Raw genomic sequence first — 14,317 nt, 5'->3', positions numbered from 1 at the left:
GAGTAATGATATATCTATGGTCATGCACTTCTTTGTTAGTGTGCCCACATGATTTTGTACGGTCAATAAAGTATATGTAGTGTGAGCAGAGAATTCTATAGTTATTCTAGAGCTTTTCTTCGTAGGAGTCTTCTATATGAGGCAAAGAATTATGGAAATGACTTAAATGAAGTTATATAGATGTAGTTTATGTACTTCACCGTTAACATTATGACACGTGTCCAAAAAATATATAAATATATAATAACTTTTTTATAATGCTCTTACTCTTTTCTAAAAATTATTTATCTCATGCCACATGTCAAACATTTAATAGTGAACTACATAAATTATGTCTATCTAACTTCACCTAAGTCATTTCCAAGAATTATATGGTTAGTAAAATCTATGAAACATAGTCAAAGTTTACAAGTGTGCACAGTATTAGAGAGAGAGAGAGAAAAGACAAGTGTATAGATTTGATTTAACTTGTACTACTCTCAACTGCCATAGCTAAAACATAGTATCTTGGTTGGCTGACCTTCTAGCAAAATGAATTACAGCACCATTAAAAAAAAGCAACGATAAAGCAGTCTCCTAACACTTTCTCACCATTTGCCTACCATCATGCACCATCCATTAGAGGAGAGCCAAATAAGGGGCCTTTAAGTGGCATGGATGGTGGTGGCCTCTTAACACATGCAATTAAATCCACCACCTGGCCCTGCAAAACCGCCACTTGGCCTTGCAAAATCACCACCTGACCCTCCAAAGTAGCCACATTGTATTGCAGAGTCATTACTTGGCTACGCTGGAACTCCATTTGGATGCGCTGGGTTGCAATGTGATCTTGCATGTATTTCATTTGCATGTTCAGGGTTAGCACCTCACCTTGCAGCTTTGACACCTGGCCTTTTAGATCCGGGGTTAGCACATCACCATGCAGCTTTGACATATGACCTTTTAGATCCATGGCCTATATACCAAGTAATAAGATTACTTCTATGTTTTTTTTTAAATAAATATGGATAAACCACAACTTTATTGAATAAAAAGAACACCATTACATGACTTCTATGTTATTTGGGAAATTTTATTGTAAGAAAAATAAAAATTTAAAAAATTTAAAATAAAATATTAAAAAAAAAGGAGTATTAAATAGTTCCCCGACTAACATTGGGATTTGCATCCCTTCTTTAAATTAAGTGTAAGATTTTCAAATAAAATTATGCGTTGGCATAATTCTATACAAATAATAGTTGCGAGTGTCTAAGTTTGGCCATTGGATTTTTAATTTATAAGCAACTTCAACTCCCTATTCCCTAAACGTTCTTTAGGGGCAATGATTATTGTAATCGGGTAACTATATATTATATCTAAAAAAACTCTCCTATCAAATTTTTATTTTTAGATAAGTATGAAGTTAAAGATAAGCTATTTTAAATCCAATCCATAATTCCAACTATTATGATCCAATCTGTTATTCCAAAGTAAAAATACTATAATTAATAGCTAGTTTGATATGGAAATCGATCAATTGGCAATATACCTCTCTTAAATTCTAAGATTAATTCTTCCTAAGTAGAGATGGGCAAAGCTAGCTTTCAACTCACCGGAAATAACCTAATAAGATACATTCCTTAACTGAACAAAATACCGACAAAAGTAACATATTCACTTAACCAAAGAGAAAACATCCTCATTAACAGAACAAATACCACCAAATTAAAATATTAGAACTATCACATCATTTTATTTAAGAATGATTTCAGAGAAGTCTTTGCTGTCAAAGAACTTAATATTGACTGGTTTATGTGAAAGATATAGCACACAAGAAACTAAACATTGCTTGTGATAGATACTTTAGTTGTTAGAATAAAAAAAATTGAATTAATGTTGTTGGGGTTGATAGTCAAAAAGTTAAAGGAAATGGACATTGTTTATCAATACCATCATGTTTAGTTGGAGCAAAAGTAGACATAATTTACAACTTTGGTTTTTTTAAAATGTTTTTAAATAACTTTTTATCATTAAAAAAATCACAAAACTTGGATTGAAGAGATAGATACCATGATAAAATTAAAAAAAATATATGACAAAAATTCAATTCTCATAATAAAATCAATCACAAACATTGAAGAACAGAGATGAAATAATAAATTAAGAACATCACACGACTTCAATTTTTCTTAGTAAAAATGTAAAATTAATCACAAGCATGAATCGGAGAAAATAGATAACATGATCCAATTAAAGACATCACAACACTTCAATTCTCAATAAAATTAATCACAAACTTGGATTGAAAACATAATAAAATTAAAAATATCTCAAAACTTCAATTCTCCGTAAAATGAATCACAAACTTGGATTGATGAAAATAGATAACATAACAAAATTAAAACCATCTAAAAACTTCAATTCTCAACAAAAATAAATAAATAAATAAATATAAAAATCCCAAATTTGGATTGAAAAAATAGATAACATGTTAAAATTAAAAATATTATAAAACTTCAATTATCTTAGTAAACTAATCACAAACATGGATTGAAGAAGATGGATGACATGATGATAAAATTAAAAACATTGCAATACTTTAATTCTTAATAAAAGTAAACACAAACTTGGAATGAAAAAAAAATGACTGTGATTTATCAACTTTTAAACAAAAATAAATAAATAAATAAATAGATGACATGATAAAATTAAAAACATCAAAAATTTTAATTATTTTAATAAAATTAATCACAAACATAGATTGAAGAAGATGGATAACCTGATATAATTAAAAATATCACAACACTTTAATTCTCAATAAAATTAATCACAAAATTGAAAAGGAAAAAATAACATATTTAAATTAATCACAAAATTGGATGGAAGAAGACATATGATAGAAATCAACCTCGGATGAAGCGTTGCACTAGATCACTAAAACGTTCTATTTCCAACCTTCAAAAGCAAATCAAAGTGATAAAATCAAAATCCAGCATGATTAAAACCAAAATAAAATGGAATTCAAATGGGAAAAGAGTTAATATCATTGGCGCTCACCTCGTTGAAGCTTTGCTCCTTCAATCCAAGTCTTGGATCTGTGCTTCTAGAGCTTCTGATTTTAACTTTTTGGCTAGGTTTAATTGCTGTATAGGTCTCTGTAATTGTATACTTTCTGCTCTTTAGTCCTTGCAATATTTTTAGATATAATTAAGTCCTCATATTCAATCGAGTATGGTCATTTAAGTCCGCGGTGTAGATGGGCAAGTGTAAATTGCAAAGACTTAATTATACCTAAAAATATTACCGTGGACTAGAACGACCCAACTCGACCAAATATGAAGATTTAATTATACTTAAAAATATTAGAAGGACTAAAAAGGTAAAAAGTACACAATTATAGGGACTTGTACAACAATTAAACCTTTTGGCTAATGTTAGGTTTTCTGTTACTCTTTAAATGATTTAAACCATAACTAATTTAATAGATTTCCATATCAAACATGATTTGCGTGTAGGACCTTCTAAAATAAATAATCCAAAAAAAGCATGGCTATTTTTGTTGAATGCTTCTTTTATATAATAAAGTTGTTTATTATTATTATTATTTTGCCAACCATTGTTATCTCTTGTTACGTTGTAATTTGAAAAGATTGCCACGTTTGGATTGGTAGCAGTAATAATATTGATGATAATTTGTGATTACCAACCTTGGATTTGGAAGATTACCAAAAAAAAAAACTTGGTAATCCCATTAGCACCAAAATAGGTGGCTATATTGGATTACCAAGTAGGTAAAAAACTGAAACATTTTTTTGGACAAATATACCCTTTGTTTAAAAATAATAATTTTCATACTTTATTCGTTGGATAAAAAAATTACATTTGAATAACATTATTTTGGGAATATGTTCAACTTTAAAAATTTAATTTTCTTTTATACAAAATTTTATTTTACTTTAAATTTAAACTTATAGAAAAAGGTAGACACAATGATGTTTTGGGAAATTTAGAACATTATGTAATATGAGTTTCCAACCAAACATAGTTATCATAAATTACCACAACATTCCTGCCATATAACATTTCCGAGGTAATATAGCCAACCAAATGGCCCCTAATAGATTTAATCTTTATAAAAAAACTTTACAAAAATCATAAATTCAAAAAAACAATCTGTATGAATGATTCGGAATACATAGCCCAATATGATAATATTTTTAGAATATCTGATTCTCCTTATTTATCCTTTTCCTAATATTAAACCTTCTTTATATTCTATATATATAAATATTTTTTATTTTAATTATTTTATACTTTGTTTGGATATTATATAATTTAAGCCTATCTAAAAGGCAATTATTTTTAATAAAATCTAATTATTACATTCACAAACAAAGTAAATGATTTAAAGAGTAACAGAATACCTAACATTGGCTGAAAATTTTAAATTAAAATTTAGAAGCTCTGGAAGCACTGAAAATTTAGTAAATGATTTAGAAGCTCTGAAAATTTTAAATTAAAATTTGAAAATCTAATCAAGACTTGGATTGAAGGAGCAAAGCTTCAACGAGGTGAGCGCCAATGATGTTAATTCTTTTCCCATTTGAATTCCATATTATTTTATTTTTAATCATGTTGAATTTTGATTTTATCACTTTGGTTTGCCTTTGAAGGTTGGAAATAGAACGTTTTAGTGATATAGTGCAACGCTTCAATCGAGGTGATTTCTATCATCTGTCTTCTTCAATCCAATTTTGATTATGTTATTTTTTTTCTTTTCAATTTTGTGATTAACTTTATTGAGAATTGAAGTGTTGTGATATTTTTAATTATATCAGGTTATCCATCTTCTTCAATCTATGTCGATGATTAATTTTATTAAAATAATTGAAATTCTTTTATACTTCTAATTTTATAATCATCTATTTTTTAATTGAATAAACCACAATCATCTATTTTTTTTAGTCCAAGTTTGTGTTTACTTTTATTGAGAATTAGAGCTTGCTTGGGGTGAAGGGTTGTGGAGGGTTGGGAAGGGTTTTGGAGGTAAGGGTTGTTTGAACCCTTGGTTAAGGTGAGGGGTTGGGGATAAAGTAAAGGTTTTGGAGGTAAATGGGGGGGTTGAAAACACCCTATTTTACCTATGACGAAAATGCCCTTAGTAGATAATAAAATGCCTTTAGGCTGTGTTTGATTGCCCTTTTTTTCCCTGGGAAAATTTTCTACAAGTCATTTTCCAGCTAAATGGGCTGTTTATTTGTCCAGGGAAGACGTAAGGGGCTATATGAAAAGATAACATGCGATTGAAATGTTTAAAATAACTTTTCTTTTAAAAATTTAAAAGAAAAGTTTTTCCTTTTCTTTTAATATTTTTTTTAAAAAAGATAAATTATATAACTTGATAATATTTTAAATAAATTTATCTATTGAACAGATCCCGCGGTGTTTTGATGGTAAGATTCAATTCCACGTAGCGCTATTTATAATTTTAAAATAACTTTTCTTTTAAAAATTTAAAAGAAAAGTTTTACTTTTCTTTTAAATTTTTTTAAAAATAGATAAATTATATAATTTGATAATATTTTAATCAAATTTATTCAATCAGTGAACAGATCCCGTGACGTTTTGATGGTAAGATTTAATTCCACGTAGCGCTAAGATTCAATTCCACTAGCGCTGTTTATAATTTTAATAATTTTAAAAAAAAATTCAATGGAAAATGTTTCCAGGGAAAATTGATGCAATCAAACAACAAATGAAGTTTTTTCAATGGAAAATGTTTGATTTTCCGTGGAAAATAAGAGTAATCAAACAACAAAATTTGAATTTTCCATAGAAAATTTTTGATTTTTTAGCTAGAAAATAATGCCAATCAAACGACTATTTTTTCATTTTCCATGTAAAATTTTTCCATTGAAAAATTTTCCATGGAAAAATTTTCTTTTCCAGCCATTTTCCATGTTGTCAATCAAACACAGCCTTAGTATTTTGTTTTATTCTGATAAAACATTGTGTATGCGTATTTTGATTTATTCCGGTTTAACAATAAATAGTATTTTCTGTTAAAAATTATTATTTTTAATTAAATAATAATTATTTGTTATTATTGAGTTTATATCTCAAAGGTATCCTATTTTGGTAATATTGTTTTATTTTTATTACTTTAGGATAACAAATATTGGAAACACAAGACATATCAAGGATATTTTGGTAATATTAATACCAACCCTTACTTTCCTTTACCTCCAATCCAAACACAAAAAGTTAAATAACCTTCCCTTACTTTACTCTTGCCCCAAGCATAATATAAGTTCAACCCTTACCCTCACTTCCTTTACCTTACCTTAACTTACTTAATGAACCTTCCCAAAACTTCATCCAAGCAAGGCCTTAAAGTATTGCGATGTTTGTAAATTTTATCATATATGTTATCCATCTTCTTCGATCCATGTTTGTGATTAGTTTACTAAGATAATGATAGTTTTGAAATGTTTTAATTTTAACATGTTTTCTATTTTTTTCAATCCAAATTTGTGATTTTTATTTTTAGTTATTTATGTTGTTGAGAATTGAAGCTTTCCAATGTTTTTAATTTTGTTATGTTACCTATCTTCATCAATCCAAGTTTGTGATTCATTTTACGGAGAATTAAAGTTTTGAGATGTTTTTAATTTTATTATATTTTCAATCCAAGTTTGTGATTAATTTGCATAGTTTTATTAAGAATTGAAGTGTTATGATGTTTTTAATTGTATCATGTTATCTATTTTCTCCGATCTATTCTTGTGATTAATTTTACTAAGAAAAATTGAAGTTGTGTGATGTTCTTAATTTATTATGTCATCTATGTTTTTCAATGTTTGTGATTAATTTTATTATGAGAATTGAATTTTTGTCATATATTTTTTTAAAAATTTATCATTGTATCTATCTCATTGTATCTATCTCTTTAATCCAAGTTTTGTGAATTTTTAATAATAAAAAATCATTTAAAAATATTTTTTTAAAAAAAAAAAAAAGCAAAGTTGTAAATTATGTCTACTTTTGCTCCAACCAAACATGATGGTATTGATAATTATTCTAACAGAAGTATCTATCACAAGCAATGTTCAGTTTCTAGTGTGCTATATTTTTCAAGTAACTAGGCAACATTAAGTTCTTTGGCGGCAAAAAAACTTCTATGAAATCATTTTTAAATAAAATGATCTGATAGTTCTAATGTTTTAATTTGTTGGCATTTGTTCTATTAATGAGGATATTTTCTCTTTGGTTAAGTCAATGTGTCCTTTTGGTTGGTATTTTGTTCTGTAAGGAGTGTATTTTATTAGGTTATTTTTAGTGTCTTGAAAGCCGGTCTTGCCCATCTCTACTTGGGAAGAATTAATATAAGAATTTAAGAGTGGTAATTGCCAATTGATCCATATCAAACTAGCTATCACAGTATTTTTCTTTTGGAATAACATATTGAATTAGAATAGTTAGAATTATGGATTGGATTAAAAATAGCTTTATATTTAACTACATATTTCTGTAAAAAATAAAAATTTGATAAGAGAGTTTTCTAGATATAAGAGTTACCCGATTACAATAATCATTGCTTTTAAAGAACAGATAGTGGATAGGGGAGTCGAAGTTGTTTATAAGTTGCTTATATTAAATTCTCTAAAAATTGTTTGGTTGTTATGATGTTTAAGGTAAGTTAAGGTTGATTCCTTAGTTTGAGTATAACTCGCAAGTATTATTTCTAAAAAAATCATGTCAACTCATAATTTTATTTGAAGATCTTAAAGTATTCAAATCCCAATGTTTGTTTTTATTTTTCGTATTAGAGAATACTCCAAATAAGATAGAACTAATTAATCTTATTTGATATATAGGTCATGGATCTGAAAGGTTCGGTGTCGAAGCCGCAAAGTGAAACCATGGATCTACAAGGCCAAGTGTCGAAGCTGAGATGCGAGGTGCAAACCCTGCACTACCAGATCGGGTACATGCAAGATCACAAGGCGACCCAACACGGCCAAATAACAACTCTGAAATACAATATGGCTGATTTGCAGGGTCAGGTGGTAACTTTGCAAGGCCCAGTGGCGGATTTGATTACATCTGTGAAGAGGCTACCATCATCGCCAATCATGCCACCTAAAGGCCCCCTATTTGGCCCTTCTCTATTGGGGAAAGATTAATCAATTTTAAAAGAAAAAAAATCTAGTTATATATTTTAAAAACTTGCTATTTAACTAACAAATTTAATGATCAACTATTGTTTTGAAAATGTAACATGATTCACATCTCCAATCCTGCTAGAGGAGGTTGCTAAGCTTTACTTTGTGGTTAATTTTTTGACAGGGTACCAAATTATACTCCTTTTTCATTATGAGGTTCGAACTTCAATTTGAATCAAAATGGCTATCTGACTTTAATTTTGTTTTACCGGGTTGTTATCCGAGAGATTACGACTTTTTTTTATGATATAAATGCCAAAAATTCTCTGCCAACATATGCATGACACACTGTCCGTCCAATTGACAATTCCATCTTACATGTTGACATAAATTTCTAACATCATATCATTAAAAATATATCAAAATCTCTCAGGTGACCATCTAGTAAAACAAAATTAAAGTTGGATAACCATTTTGATTAAAATGGAAGTTTGGACCCAAAATGAAAATGGGCCATAATTTGGTGCCCTATCAAAAAATTTACCAGGAACTTCAATTTGCCAAAAAAGATTTTTATGGTTATCTTTTTTCTTTCTTTTCTTTTACATGTGCATGTTTACAAACTTTGACTACACTACATACATTTTTATGGACCCTCTACATGAGGCTACATGAGGCAAGTGGGTATTTTGTTTGGTTGGGGCAATGCTTCACAGAGGGCCACATTTTCATATCTTAAGAAAATAAGAACCAAACATCTCTTTAAATGTATCATGAAGAAAGTTAAAGACCCACTTTGGTCCCTTAACTTCAAGAGGGATCCCAATCTCTCAAATGATGAAGGATGCCACATCTTTCTTTGATTGAAAAGCTCTCTAGAAGGACTTTGATGTCCATTTTAGAGGGTTCTCACTCAAAAATAAATAGCTAAACAACACATGTACAAACAAAAGCCTATTAAACCAAAAAAAAGAAAAAAAAAGAAAACCCCACTTTTTTTTAACAAGTTAATCTAAACAAGTTTAATATTCAATTTGTCTATTTTTAATAAAAAGCAATTGTTTTCTTGTAATTTCTTGTAATTTCTGATGTTGCTTGTACTTATGCATCTTTTGCTATTAAAAAACTATTTTCTCTTCTTAACAAAAAGAAAATGAATAAAATATGAAAAGAATTTTTCATAATTGTATGTTTATAAATGTAGATAAATCAAATAGTTCATTAAAAAAAGTTTAAGAATGAAAAAGTCTCAAATAATTATATGTTCAGAATTCTAGATAAATAAAATAGATAATATTAAAATATATGGGACAACAACGTAAAAAGTACTATGAATGAATACTCTATAATAATGTAGTATTGATCCATGATTATTGAGTCCATATGATGAATTTACATAACAAATACATATATGAAATTGCATGCAATTTAAAAGAAATATTATTTGAATAAAAAGAAGGAAACATTGATGAGAAGACGCAAAGCATGATGAATAATTTCTTAGGCAATGACTCAAATTCAATAAATAACTTGGAGGCGGTTTATAATTGCATATTGTTAGTTCCGCCGATGTGGTTTGTGGTTTAAAGAACACTCAAAAACACTCAAAGAACAATCACACAAACCAAACAAGAAGGAGACACACAAGATTGATAACCCAGTTCAGCGTCCACTTACCTACGTCTGGGGGGGCCAAGCCCAGAGATAAACAATCCACTAAAAGAGGTGAAAATACATGAATACAAACACTTGTCACTCACACTCTCAAATAATAAAGATCACTACCATCTCTAGATTGTCTAGTGCTCACACACTCTCCTCCACGAGTCACACATGTAATCTACGAGCAAGGTAGCTTATATAGACGCCTCAACGTCCCAAATATAGCACATACCTCTTTTAGAATCTCCGCGGCTACTAATTTAAAAATCTTCCAAAATTAGATGTTGCAACTCCTGTTGTAACATAAGTTGCAACATGACCCTGACTGCTGACTTGACTGAGTTCTGGTTACGTTACGGACGACCTCAAGACACATCAACCTCCCAGTCATGCTTAGTCCGAGTCGATGCATCCAAATCTCCCGATCCCGACTGCCGGCAACTAGCCTACCTCCTCAGTTCCTCATCACGCAATCCCCTCGCAAGGGCCGCACGTCCTTGTGCGTCTTCACGAAACTTTCCAAACTTAGTCTTCAAAGATTCTCCAAACTTGATCATCAATTCACCCAAGTTTGGTCCTCAAATCTTCCCAAGAATAGATCTTCAATCAATCAACTCAATCATGCCAACAATAGGCATGTCTTTAAATCTTCAATCATATTTTCAAATAGCCTTCATCCATATTTAGCCTTCAATCAAATCATCTAAATTTGGTCTTGAATAACTCCACCAAGATCTTCAAGATACTTGCCTTGCAAGCCAAAACTCCTTGTCATGTCACCATGCTTTGCCACGTCACACAAGTTTCCACGACATCTTAACTATGTGTCAAATCATGCCAATAATAGTGTGGTTGCACTAACACACACATATATATATATAAGAAGTCCACTTGTTAAGACCATAAGAAGAAATTATTTAGTGTTTTTTTCAAGGGAAAAAATTATTTGACATCCATCAAATCATGCGACTAGATTTTCTTCATTCTCATGGAATTTTTCTTTGTTTAAAGCCATATCTTGTACTATATTTTTTTTGGTAATTGCTACTTTTATTTATTTCTTCATGTGTGATTTTGTTTTTTCTTTACATATAATTTGAATATTTTGTCTTTTTCTTTGATATATTAGTTTAGTAAAAATCACAATCTCTAAACCATTCCGGAGTAAAGTATTGAGAGCTTTATGAAAGACCAAATAAAAAGTATTAATTTGATTCAATTGATAACTACAATATAAACCTTTTATTATAATCATTTGTCTGCATGTTCAAACAAAAATTGAATAAATTCATTTGGATTTGGTTATTTGGTTAACTCAACAATTTGCAAACTCTAAACATGGCACCGATGAAAAACTTTTTAATAGATTTGGTTTGCGTTTGTGCCGTTATAAAATACATAATCCAAAAAAAAATGTACGGCCTTTTATTTTAATATTCATTTAATAAAAGTGTCTTTCCTTTCCCAAAGATTGTTACATCTTGCATAAAGTGATTAGTTAAATAATGAAGTATACAAAACCGAAAAATATCATTGACCTCCACAAGATCTCATATGAAGAGAATATTCACTTCATCCTCAAAAAAACAATCTCATGTTAATTAAGCCACTACCACTCATGGAATATCCAACTTAAATCAGTATAACATGAGTATATAAAATAGAAAAGCATGTCAATAGTTTTAATAGGTAATAGCAACTAAATAATATAAGAATGATGCCCTGAGACCAACTCAAATGGGGATTTTGAAAGAGTACAAAGTCATAAACCTATAATTTGGATGAACTTCTTGAATATAAGAGTTGTGGCAACTCGAGTACCAAAAACTTAGTCTACATGCATGGACACTTCAATTAGGGGTTTCATTAATACTTTTAAATTGAAAAGATCGAAAACTAAATATAAACCATTTATTTTTCAATATCATAATTGTTTGTAACTGAGATGCTTCAGATTTTCAATTTGAAATGTAAGACAGGGAGCACTTTAGTGCCTGAGGTAGTTGGGAATTTGTAAGACGGGCCGAATTCTTCATTCTAATAATATTTTGATGTTTAAAACTCTACTTCACAAGGTGAATTTTTGCAACTCAAAAACTAGCTTAGAAATTTAATTCCTTGTGGAGGAAAACACAAGAATGTAAAGGATCAGTCCTAGGCATAATAAATCAGATTTAATTGTTATAACATCTTAAATTTTATATAGTTCCTTATCCTAATTTATTGTTACCAAACTCTAGTTTATCTCCTACAATCCTGTAGCTTCTCTTGTATAAATTGCAGCCATTTGCAATCAATATAATACAAGTTCAATATTCTAACATGGTACCAGAGCTGTAAACACTGAAACTAGTTCCTTACATCCTTTTTTTTTCCTTTTCCTTCGATTCTGCTGTGGCCATTGTCTCTCCCACAGCAACCTGCATTGTGCCATTACATACACCAACTCACTTTCCTATCAAGCTTATCTCCTCATTCATTGAATTAGCTAGATTTATTGAAGATCTAGACTGTAAATATAATGCACATATTACTATTCTAATGACAGTTGTGAGTGCTTGGTTAACAAACTCTGCATGCTCTCATTGCTAACCACCTGCAGCTTATTAGCAGACTCCCCATGCAAGACACAATCCTGGTTTTCCACATGGAAGCTTATCTACAATTGGCTAAAATTGAAGACAATATCACCTAATTCTGCTAGCCATTGTATTCTTAACACCATATCATAATTGTCCAAAGATAGGATTAAGAAATCAGATTTAAATTGATAATCTTGCATGGCCCACTAAAATGTCCTGTAGATTTCCATATACAGTCCATGAAGTTGAGTGCTTTCTGAGTCAATTAGTAGGAACAGTGCTCTTGAACTCTTACACCTCCTGATCCTCATAGTTTGATAACTGTAAGCTCCTATCAATGCATGCAATGACAACTAAGGGGACATTAAATCTTCAAGAGAACATGAGAGTTCACTGTTTCAGAGAACTTGTGCAAGCTTAATGTTAGAATTTGGGTGGTATTGTTTGCTTGTTTTGTTCTTCATGTTCATTTTTTTTTTTTTGTGTGTGTGTGTTCACCATTCTGCTTTTTTGTTCTGCAAGATTGATGTTGTTTGTTTGTTTTATTAGTATATTGGTTTGTGGAGCTTGCGCTGTTAAAATTGGGGCCTTTTAGAACTTAGTTTAAATTGGCATAAGAACTTTGATTTTCTTGTTTATAGGAAACAAAAATTGTTGACAACACAATCAATGGGTGGTTAAACAACTTTAGGGAATCAATGATAAAGCATCATTAGTGATATTTCATAGTTTTTCTTAATGTTAGAAATTGCACCTCTCTATAGAATGAGGTCAGTAAGTCATGCTTCCCTTTGTTTCTTGAAATTTGGTTTGGCAACTGATTAAATGTTTATTTCCTAGAACTTAATTTGTAATCAGAGATTTTTTCATGCATATGAATATGAAGAGCAATTACATTAATTACTAATTGTATTTAGCTTGCCTCATACAAGTTCACATTACTTTTTCTTGTGAATTGATCACATAGATTTATCTTTATTTACATCTTTATTCTTGATCCATTGGACCTCAAGTCAAGGGGAATTGTATGTCTAGGAACTTTGATTATTACTTGTGAACCTTTATCAATAATTCAATAAATCTTTCTAGTCTTTTGTGATTCATTGCATGTTTCTTTAATAATTATCTTATTGATGTGGTGAGGAAGATATGCCCTTGCATTAGAACACAAATGTCTTATTCGATCTATGCATGTGCTAAAAGATTAGGCATAGCTAGGTTTCCGGATTAGGGTTCGATAACCCCTTAGGCTTAGTGTTTGATATGTCCCTTTTAGAGGAGTTCCTGAACTTAAGACAGACATAGGAAGCTGGGGTGAAAGAAATTCCATCTTAAGTTCCTAGTGTTTTAGTCCTGGTTTCCAAAAGATTAGGATCAGTAGGTCATTGAATTCCCCCAGTCCAATACTAGATCGAATTGTCATTTACTAACTTTATTTCACAAGTAATTGTCGAGGGAATCATCATACGATTACCCAACTCCTTTCAATTAAACTTAACAATCCTCACTTGTATTGTATTAAGTAGTTTTTAAAAGTAAGCATAAGAAACAACCTAGACGTTAGGCTATTGATTAAATGAAAAGAAAGTAATAGGAGCCTCTTGCAGTTCCTTCAGAAATATGACTCTTATGCTCACCCACAAGGCATTACTTGACAACCCATTCACTTGCGGTATTCACAGCCTCAACCTTATTTATTATTTACACACCCACAACCAGTCAGTCAGTCTATCAGTGTGGGTGGTGCTAGTCCTACTGGTGGTGGTGGCTGTGGTGGTGGTGGTCCGGGGAAAATGACTGCAAACAAATCGTTCACATTTTCTTGTAAAGCCTCTACAATGTTTTTCAGAGCCACCACTTATCCTATATGAATGGCGATTTGACCTACAACACTCACCAGTTGTCGTGACAGGTACTGCATGCGGTCGT

This window comes from Dioscorea cayenensis, chromosome 18, assembly GCF_009730915.1.
Source record: "Dioscorea cayenensis subsp. rotundata cultivar TDr96_F1 chromosome 18, TDr96_F1_v2_PseudoChromosome.rev07_lg8_w22 25.fasta, whole genome shotgun sequence".
NCBI classification, from domain to species: Eukaryota; Viridiplantae; Streptophyta; class Magnoliopsida; order Dioscoreales; family Dioscoreaceae; genus Dioscorea; species Dioscorea cayenensis.
This window is presented reverse-complemented; position numbering follows the sequence as displayed.